The sequence below is a fragment of the Rhinopithecus bieti genome, unplaced genomic scaffold (assembly GCF_001698545.2).
Source record: "Rhinopithecus bieti isolate Rb0 unplaced genomic scaffold, ASM169854v2 scaffold_60, whole genome shotgun sequence".
Lineage (NCBI taxonomy): Eukaryota > Metazoa > Chordata > Mammalia > Primates > Cercopithecidae > Rhinopithecus > Rhinopithecus bieti.
The window spans coordinates 2,308,220-2,317,432 of record NW_016803192.1 but is presented as its reverse complement, the minus strand read 5'-3'; positions in this window follow the sequence as shown (position 1 = coordinate 2,317,432).

Genomic DNA, 9,213 nt, shown 5'->3' with positions numbered 1-9,213 from the left:
TCCCCTCCCCTCCCCTTCCCTTCCCTTCTTTCACAGGTCTTGGCCTGTTGCCCAGGCAGGAGTGCAGTGGCATGATCATGGCTCATTGCAGCCTTGACCTCCTAGGCTCATGCAGTCCTCTCACTTCAGCCTCTTGAGCAGATGAAACTACAGGCATGTGCCACCAGGCTGGCTACTTCTTTATTTTAGTAATAGCATCTCCCTGTATTGCCCAGGCTGGTCTGAAAATCCTGCACTCAAGCAATCTTCCCACCTTGGCCTCCCAAAATGCTGGGATTATAGGTGTGAGCCACTGCACCTGGTCTACATTATTTTTTCTTTTAAACCAATAATCTAACATTGGTTTAAATTAGAAAATTCACTAATGTAATTCACTACATTTTGTTTAAAGTGAAAACAATACTGATTTCAATAGATAATTTTAAAAACTCATCATTTTAACATCTATTTCTAATTCTTAAATTTTATTAAATTGATTAAAGTGATCTATTTGAAACCTTAAGAAAATATCATAGTTAATGGTAAAATATTTGAAACATTTCAACTAACATACATATAGTATTCCATGTTGTTTTGAAGCTTTAGTCAATACTTGAGATAGGTAAATAAAATAAAAGGACAAATACAAAAAATAGATAAAACAATTATTATTTTTAGTTAATATGGTTGTCTATAGATGATCAAACAATTTGCTTATAATTGGTTTGCAAGTTTAAAATTGCAATATGTTTATAAATTTAAAAATTACAACTAATAAAAGAGTCAAGCTGGGCAGATGCCTAAAAGGTGAATAAGCAAAAATTTATACTTTTTTTTATAATGCAGAAATAAATAGTTATAAAATATAACAAAGTTGCCTTTTGACACCTAGCAAAAGTAAAAATCATAAATTATCAAGAAATATATATAACTGAAAATGTGGAAGAACTACAAATATCCAAGATCTATAAATATATAAACATTTTCTGAAGGAATTAAAGGAAGACCTAAATAAGTTGAAAGACATACTTTATTCTTTGATAGCAGTAATCGATGATGTTTTAACTCTCTCCAAATTATTTTATAAATTAAATACCAATCTCAGTTAATAATTCTCGTTACACATGTGGCTAACTCCTTCACCTTCAAGTTTTGCTCAAATGTCCCCTTCTCAATGAGCCTTTTACTCTTATTCAAAATTTTCTTATTCATCTTATTCAAAATTTCAACCGGTTTCCTCACCAACTCCCTTGCTAACTCTTCTGCTTTTTTCTTTTTTCCATAGTGTACCTACCTTCTAATTACTAGATAATTATTTATTGTGTGGACTATTTATTGTCTGCCTCAACTTGTTAGAATGTAAATTCTACGGGAGAGCAGAAATTGGCACTATTCAATGAGGTCTTCCCAGTACTGTATGTTTGATGCATGAAATTGCTCAATAAATATTGCAAATATTTTTTGACACTATCAACTGTTTTCTAAAATTCTGTTTGTGATATATTTGCCATCATTTTTGGTTTGCTTTTAGTAGTAAAATCTATCAAATTTTACTTTTATGCTTTCTGGATTCCATATCAATCTAAAATTATATAATAATTGTTTATATTTTGGTTTAGCGCTTTAATCATTTCTAAAATCAAAATGGAATTGATTAAAATTAAAACTTATATTTGTTTTAAAACCAGAAAATTCTGTAAATTTAAGTATGATATAAAAGCCCACATTCTTTTTCTCTTCAACTTTTATTTTAAGTTCAGGGGTACATGTACAGGATGTGCAGGTCTGATACCTAGATAAACTTGTGCCATAGTGATTTACTGCACAGATCACCCCATCACCCAGATATTAAGTCCAGCATCCATTAGCTATTTTTCTGATGCTCTTCCCCACCACCAGCAGGTGCCCAGTGTGTGTTGTTCCCCCAAAACAGTGGGTCCATGTGTTCTCCTCATTCAGGTCACACTTATAAATGAGAACATGTGGTGTTTGGTTTTCCATTCCTGGATTAGTTTGCTGAGGACAATGGCTTCCAATCCCATCCATGCTCCTGCAAAGGACATGATCTCATTCGTTTTTATGGCTGCATAGTATTCCATGGTGTATACATACCACATTTTCTTTCTGAGTTCTCTATTCTGTTCCATTGGTCTATGTGTCTGTTCTTGTACCAGTACTATGCTGTTTTGCTTGCTGTAGCCTTATAATATAATTTGCACATTTTCTTTATCCAGTCTATCATTGATGGGCATTTAGCGTCACTCACATGATGAGAATTGAGTATATGATTAAGGTGGAGAAAATATGGATAATTTCATAAAGCTATTGCTGGTATAATTGATTATACAGTGAGAAAAATACAGTTATACCTCTTGTTTCATCACAAACACAAAAAATTCTAGATGCATTTGAAAATGAAATGTATTTTTAAAAATTAATCAAGTACCAAGCCCCAATATAAATGATTATTATGTAATCTTAACAAGAATAAAAGCACTGTGGAATACAGAAACCATAAAGGCAAAATTTGATAGATTTTACCACCAGAAACAAACAAAAACAAAGTAAAACTTACTTCCATATGGCAAATACAACATAAAAGACAGTCTGTCAAAAATATTTACAATTTTTGTAAGACAAGGGGTATAAACATCTATACTACCTAATGAGTTTGGGAAAACTAATAAGTAAAATTCAAGCAATCCAAGAGAAATGAAATTGCAAAAATGTATTATAAGAAAATAGATGTGTGGGCATAGTCTTTGAACCAAACTTATGAGTCATGTTTTACTCAGCATTAAAACCAGCCTAGGAAAAAAGCCATAATGATACTTAGCTAATGATTATCAGCAGAGGAGAAACATACAAAGCATAGAACATGACTCATTTGTGAGAGGCAGTCACAGTGCCTGGAAAGCTATTAAAGATACATAATGTGAATGATGCCTAAAATTTCCACCCTTACAGAAGCCACCATAAAATGCCATACTCTAGTTAATCTTATGGAGAAGGAAACTAGCTTTAGAGAAAAGTGCTAAGATTATTTGTGCTTCTAGATCTTTTGCCTCAGAATGGTGTCCTCTTGTACTTCTATTTTCTCTCAAAAAATGCTCACCAAAATTGTAATCTACTTAGAATGTAGTTGAAATGCCTCACTGGAGGAGCATGAAGAATTGGGTTTCTTCTTTTTTTAATAGATTTAATTTTTCAGAGCAGTTTTAGGTTCAGAGCAAAATTGAATGGAAGGTATGGAGATTTTCCTTATACTTTCTCCCCGGTCACATGCACAGCCTCCCCAACTATCACCATCCCCAATCAGAGTGATACATTTATTACATAATGAACTTACACTGACACATCATTATCACCCAAAGTCCATAGTTTACATTAAGGTTCACTCTTAGTATTGTACATTCTATGGGTTTGGACAAATTTATAATGGCATGTATTAACATCATAGTATCACAGAGTAGTTTCACTGCCCTACAAATCCTCTGTTTTCTGTGCTTCACATATTCACTCTTTCTTTCCACTTAACCCCTGATTTGTTACAGTCTCCACAGTTTTGCCTCTTCCAGAATGTCATATACAGTAGTTGGAATCTACAGTGTATATGATTGGTTCTGTTTTTAAAGCTGCAATGTATTACGTGTGTTGGAAAAGTTTGGACAGGATAGCGTATACATTTGTTTCCTGGTTTATACAGAAAAACTGGAATATAGAGATTGAGGTAACTTATCTAAATACATACACTGGATCATTTTTCACATGTATATTTTCTGTAGACTATTCTAGCAATATCTACATTCATTAAAACAACAAAAGGAAGCCAGTCATTACATCTTTACGTTTCAAATCACATCTTATTTGGAAGGTGTTACCGGCTGAATTGTCTCCTCCAAATTTACATGTTGAAGTCCTAACCTCTAGTACTGCAGAATGTGACTATATTTAGAGACAGTGTCTTTAAAGAGGTAACTAACATAAAATGAGGCCATTGGGGTGGGCTTTAACCTAATATGACTGCTCTTTTTACAAGAAGAGAAGTTTATGACATAGACAAGTTCAGAGGGAGGCCATGTGAAAACACAGGGAGAAAATGACCATCCACAAGCCAAGGAAGAGGCCTCAGAGGAAACCAAGTCCGCTGACCCCTTGATCTTGTAGGGTCTAGCCTTTAATACTGTGAGCAATTTCTCTTGTCCAAATTACCCAGTCTGTGGTACTTTGTTATGATAGTCGTAGCAAATGTATATGGAAGGGTCCTTGTTGTTTTTTGTTTTTGTTTTTTCCATCAGTAAAATTTATTGAGCACTTACAACGCATTCAGTACTATGTTCAATGTTTTATAGGCATTGCTTTATAACTCTCCTATAAGAGGTGTTGTTATTAACACCAATTTTACATTGTTGTTTGTTTTTAAGGGGCTACCTTTACCAAGTTAAAACTATACAAACAGAGCAATGATATCAGTTCATTTTACAGAATTAGGAAAATCATTCCTTATTGTGAATCAGATTCACACCTCGAAATGGACTTTCTGAGCCCAGGATGTGCAGCTTCTGATTAACTGGAGATGAAGAATAGAGAATACATTACTCAGCTGATGGTAATATTTTCTATAATTGTATGTCCTGGTTAAGCACACTCATGGGTTTGGCATATTTTTATAAATCATCAGCTGTGTATGTCCCATTAAAAAATAAGTGACATGTAGAGAGATGACAGTGATGTGAATTAGAAATAGGCTGTCTACACCCCAGGGACAGGGGAGAAACGGAAGCAGAGGATTTGATAAGTCAAACCATGGTGGTGACAGTAACCACTCCATGGCCAAGTACCACGGAATCCTTTCACATGAACCAAATCGAACTTCTTGGAAGTTTGTAAACTTGAAATGAGCTCCACATCATAAGCCAGGGAAGAATGTCTGTAACTATGTTCCTGAAATTTAATGTACATGTGAATTACCTGGGGTCTTGTTAAGATGCTGATTTTGAATCAGGCAGGCCTGAGGTAGGGTATGAAATTCTACATTTCTAACAAGCTCCAAGGTAATGCCAATGCGACCGGTTTGGGGGCAATACTTTGAGCGAAACGTGCGGTACCAGGAGAACAAAGGGGAAAGGAAGGTGGGTAGACTAGAAAGGCATCGAAAGGAAACTTGGAGCCCCTCAGCCTTATTTTGAAATGAAAGAAATACAAATTAAAACCATGGAATAGCGTGTCCTGCCTATCTCTTTGGCAAAGCTCTGAAGACTTGATGAGGCACGGTAGGAAAGAGTATGTGTTTCTCTCATGCATCACTGGTTGAAGTGTTAATAAATACAATTTTGAAGGTGGGAATTTGGTTTTATCTGTCAAAATGGAAAAGGCACATACTTTTGAGTCCAGTATTTTTATTTCTGCAAATATATCCTATAGATATACTCATATTTGTGCAAAAACAGTCTATATTTTCTGTTAAAGAGTTATTTATGTGTGACTATATTTATATGCTAGAACATGTGTAAAATATCTCTGGAAAACTACAAAAGAAAGAGATAATAGCATAATCTCTGACAGAGGAGAATGTTCAAGGAACTAAGAGTTTTGGAATAGGACATGATTTACTTGTTACTTTTGTAATGGGTAATTTTTTTTTTTTTTTTTTTTTTTTTTTTGAGATGGAGTCTTGCTCTGTCACCCAGGCTAGAGTGCAGTGGCCAGATCTCAGCTCACTGCAAGCTCCTCGTCCTGGGTTTACACCATTCTCCTGCCTCAGCCTCCCGAGTAGCTGGGACTACAGGTGCCCACCACCACGCCCAGCTAGTTTTTTGTATTTTTTAGTAGAGACGGGGTTTCACCGTGTTAGCCAGGATGGTCTCGATCTCCTGACCTCGTGATCTGCCCGTCTTGGCCTCCCAAAGTGTTGGGATTATAGGCTTGAGTCACCGCGCCCGGCCATTTTTTTAGATGGAATCTTCCTCTATTGCTCAGGCTGGAGTGCAATCTCGGCTCACTGAAACCTCTACCTCCCGGGTTCAAGCCATTCCCCCAGTTCACCCTCCAAGTAGCTGGGATTACAGGTGCAAACCACCATGCCTAGCCGAGTTTTGTATTTTTAGTAGAGACAGGGTTTCACCATGTTGACCAGCCTAGTGTTGAACTCCTGACTTCAGGTGATCTGCCTGCCCCAGCCTCCCAAAGTGTTGGGAGTACAGGCATAAGCCACCACGCCAGGCCAATTTTTTTTTTTTTTTTTTTTTTGAGACGGAGTCTCGCTCTGCCGCCCAGGCTGGAGTGCAGTGGCCGGATCTCAGCTCACTGCAAGCTCCGCCTCCCGGGTTCACGCCATTCTCCTGCCTCAGCCTCCCGAGTAGCTGGGACTACAGGCGCCCGCCACCTCGCCCGGCTAATTTTTTTGTATTTTTTAGTAGAGACGGGGTTTCACCGTATTAGCCAGGATGGTCTCGATCTTCTGACCTCGTGATCCGCCCGCCTCGGCCTCCCAAAGTGCTGGGATTACAGGCTTGAGCCACCGCGCCCGGCCGGTCAGGCCAATTTTTTAAAAAGCCATATTCATGAATTAATTTTATGTTTTAGTTAAAAAAGGGAGTGGAGTGAGGTGGGAGAGGTAATTTAGAGGGCTCATGAAAGACAGAATTAGGACCAAGAAAGTGACGCTGCTTTCTTTTCCCTCTGAAGTCACACCAAGGAAGCCACCATCATTGTCTGCTCATAAAAACAACTCCCACCAGTTTCCCAGATCACTCACTGCTGCCTGTACTGGGCTCAGTCTCTTGGGTCATCCAAAAGGCATTTTGTGCTTCTGGGGCACTTTAGGTTTCTAGAGAAACAGAATCATGCAGGCCAGCTTCAGAAAGAGGGAAATTTATTGGACTACAACTGGAACATCTTCGGGTATCAAAGCTATCCTAGAAAGCACACATGCTGTCTTTCTGAATCTCTTTGTGAGTCAGCCTCTGTCTGTCTTTTTCCCTTCCTCTCTCTCTCAATATATAGATATCTATATGTATATCTATATATAGATATCTATATGTATATCTCTCGATATATATATCTACAGATATATATATCAAAAGATACATGGTATCTAAATGATATATAGGGTATGTAAAATGCCACTATATGACATATATACATTATGTCACATGACTCTCTCTCAATATATATATGTGTATAGTGTCACACACACACATATATATAATGTCACCACCTTCTCCACTACCCACTGGCAAGCATTCCCACTCACCCCAGACTGGATTTTTTCTTTAGCTTCTGCTACTAGCATTTCTGTTCTGCTCATAACTTGGAATTCCCTACTGTCTTTATAGTCCTACTCTCCCCCATATCTTAATTTCTGATTCTAAAAGGTCTTACAGTTTTTCCACTGTTTCCATATTCCAGTTTCTGAGAGGTGGAGTCTGAATCAGCTTGACCATAATATGAGTGATTGAGTAGGTATCACCGGGCAGAATCGCTCCTGCATCCCCTGTGGAGGCTGCTGGTTTGCTGCTTCATGTAAAGAGGAGAGTTTTATATGGAGTAGAAACCATGACTGACATTTCCAAGAACTTCGTTTTGCAAATACACCTTCTTAAAGACCCAGGCTTGATGTCTAGGGACAAATAAAACTTGATTACGTGCAATTCTCCAGTCTTCTGTGGCATGTCACTTATCTTTCTGTTTATAAAACAGAAAGTCTGACTCCTCTGCAGAGCCCGTTCTACTGACAGACCACAGGCAGACTGAGATGGGTACATTTTCCACTTACTAAAGATTTACAAAATGCAGACAGGATCACACCCCAGAGGCTGAGAAAACAGCGCTCCTGTGAATTCCTGAGAGAAAACTTTTTTTGTTTTGTTTTTTTTTTTTTTTGAGATGGGAGTCTCGCTCTGTCACCCAGACTGGAGTGCAGTGGCGAGATCTTGGCTCACTGCAAGCTCCGCCTCCCGGGTTCACCCCATTCTCCTGCCTCAGCCTCCCAAGTAGCGCCCGCCACCATGCTCGGCTAATTTTTTTGTATTTTTAGTAGAGACAGGGTTTCACCGTGTTAGCCAGGATGGTCTTGATCTCCTGACCTCGTGATCCGCCCGCCTCGGCCTCCCAAAGTGCTGGGATTACAGGCGTGAGCCACTGCGTTTTTTTTAGTGGTGATTCTTTATAACTCACTAGCTTAACGAAGTACAGAAACTAAAGAAATAGACTGTAACAACTGGATGTTTTTCAATGCATTTGAACAAAATGATTTACAGGGTTCTTCCCCCACCCATTCGTCCACACTTGATTTTAGCATGTATATTCCTTAGCCTAGAAATAATATGCTGTCGGTATAAGTTTTTCAGATTCATAACCCCCACCTCATTCTTTGCAGAGACTTAAGACTAGGAGCCTCAAAATACGCACGGAGTCCGGGGCCCAGAGCAGTATCTTTAGCTTCCCCTTAATCTGACCAAAAAAAAAAAAAAAAAAAAAAGCTGGGGAAAAAAAAATGCCGGGCTCCCTTTTGCTAATGCTATTGGCATCTCTGCCATCATGCCCCACAGCACCTGTTCAATGCTCTCAAAAAATTAGAGATTCTCGATGGATAAAGACTTTGGCTACTTCCACGACTACCTTAGGAGGCTCTTAATTGAGCTTTCTATGTCCTGGTAATTACGTTTCTTCTGGCCCTGATGCTACCACCCCTTCCATTGCAACCTTACTTCCCTTTCATAAGTGGTTTCAAAATTTGCTTTTTAAATAAAATGTGTTTAGATAGATGGTGGCACAAGATGCCGCATAGGATCCAATTAGCTTTTAACCAAAGCTGGGAAAGAGTTCAACAGAGCTTTTAAACATTAGAGGCAAGTTATCTCCCCGCCACTCCAGGCAGGAGAAAGGGATTTTTGGCATGGACTGTTAACAGATAGCCAGTCTAAAAGGTAGAAAAGCAAAAAGCAGAGGAGACAGGTAACATGCAATGAAGAGCATTTGGGGAAACAAAGCTTATTCTCTAAGAAACTGGTCAACCTGCCAGTCTTTTTTTTCTGACTTTAGCACTTTTCCTGACTTTTTCTTTTTTCTTTTGCCAGGTAATTAACTGGCTAACCAATTATTTAACCAGGCATGCTAGCTACAAAGAGAAATTCTATGTCTACAGTATACATAGGGCCACCTTGCTTCTCTGTCTAATACTCTAAATATAGAGAAATGTATGTGGATGTTCTTTCTCGACAACATAAAAAA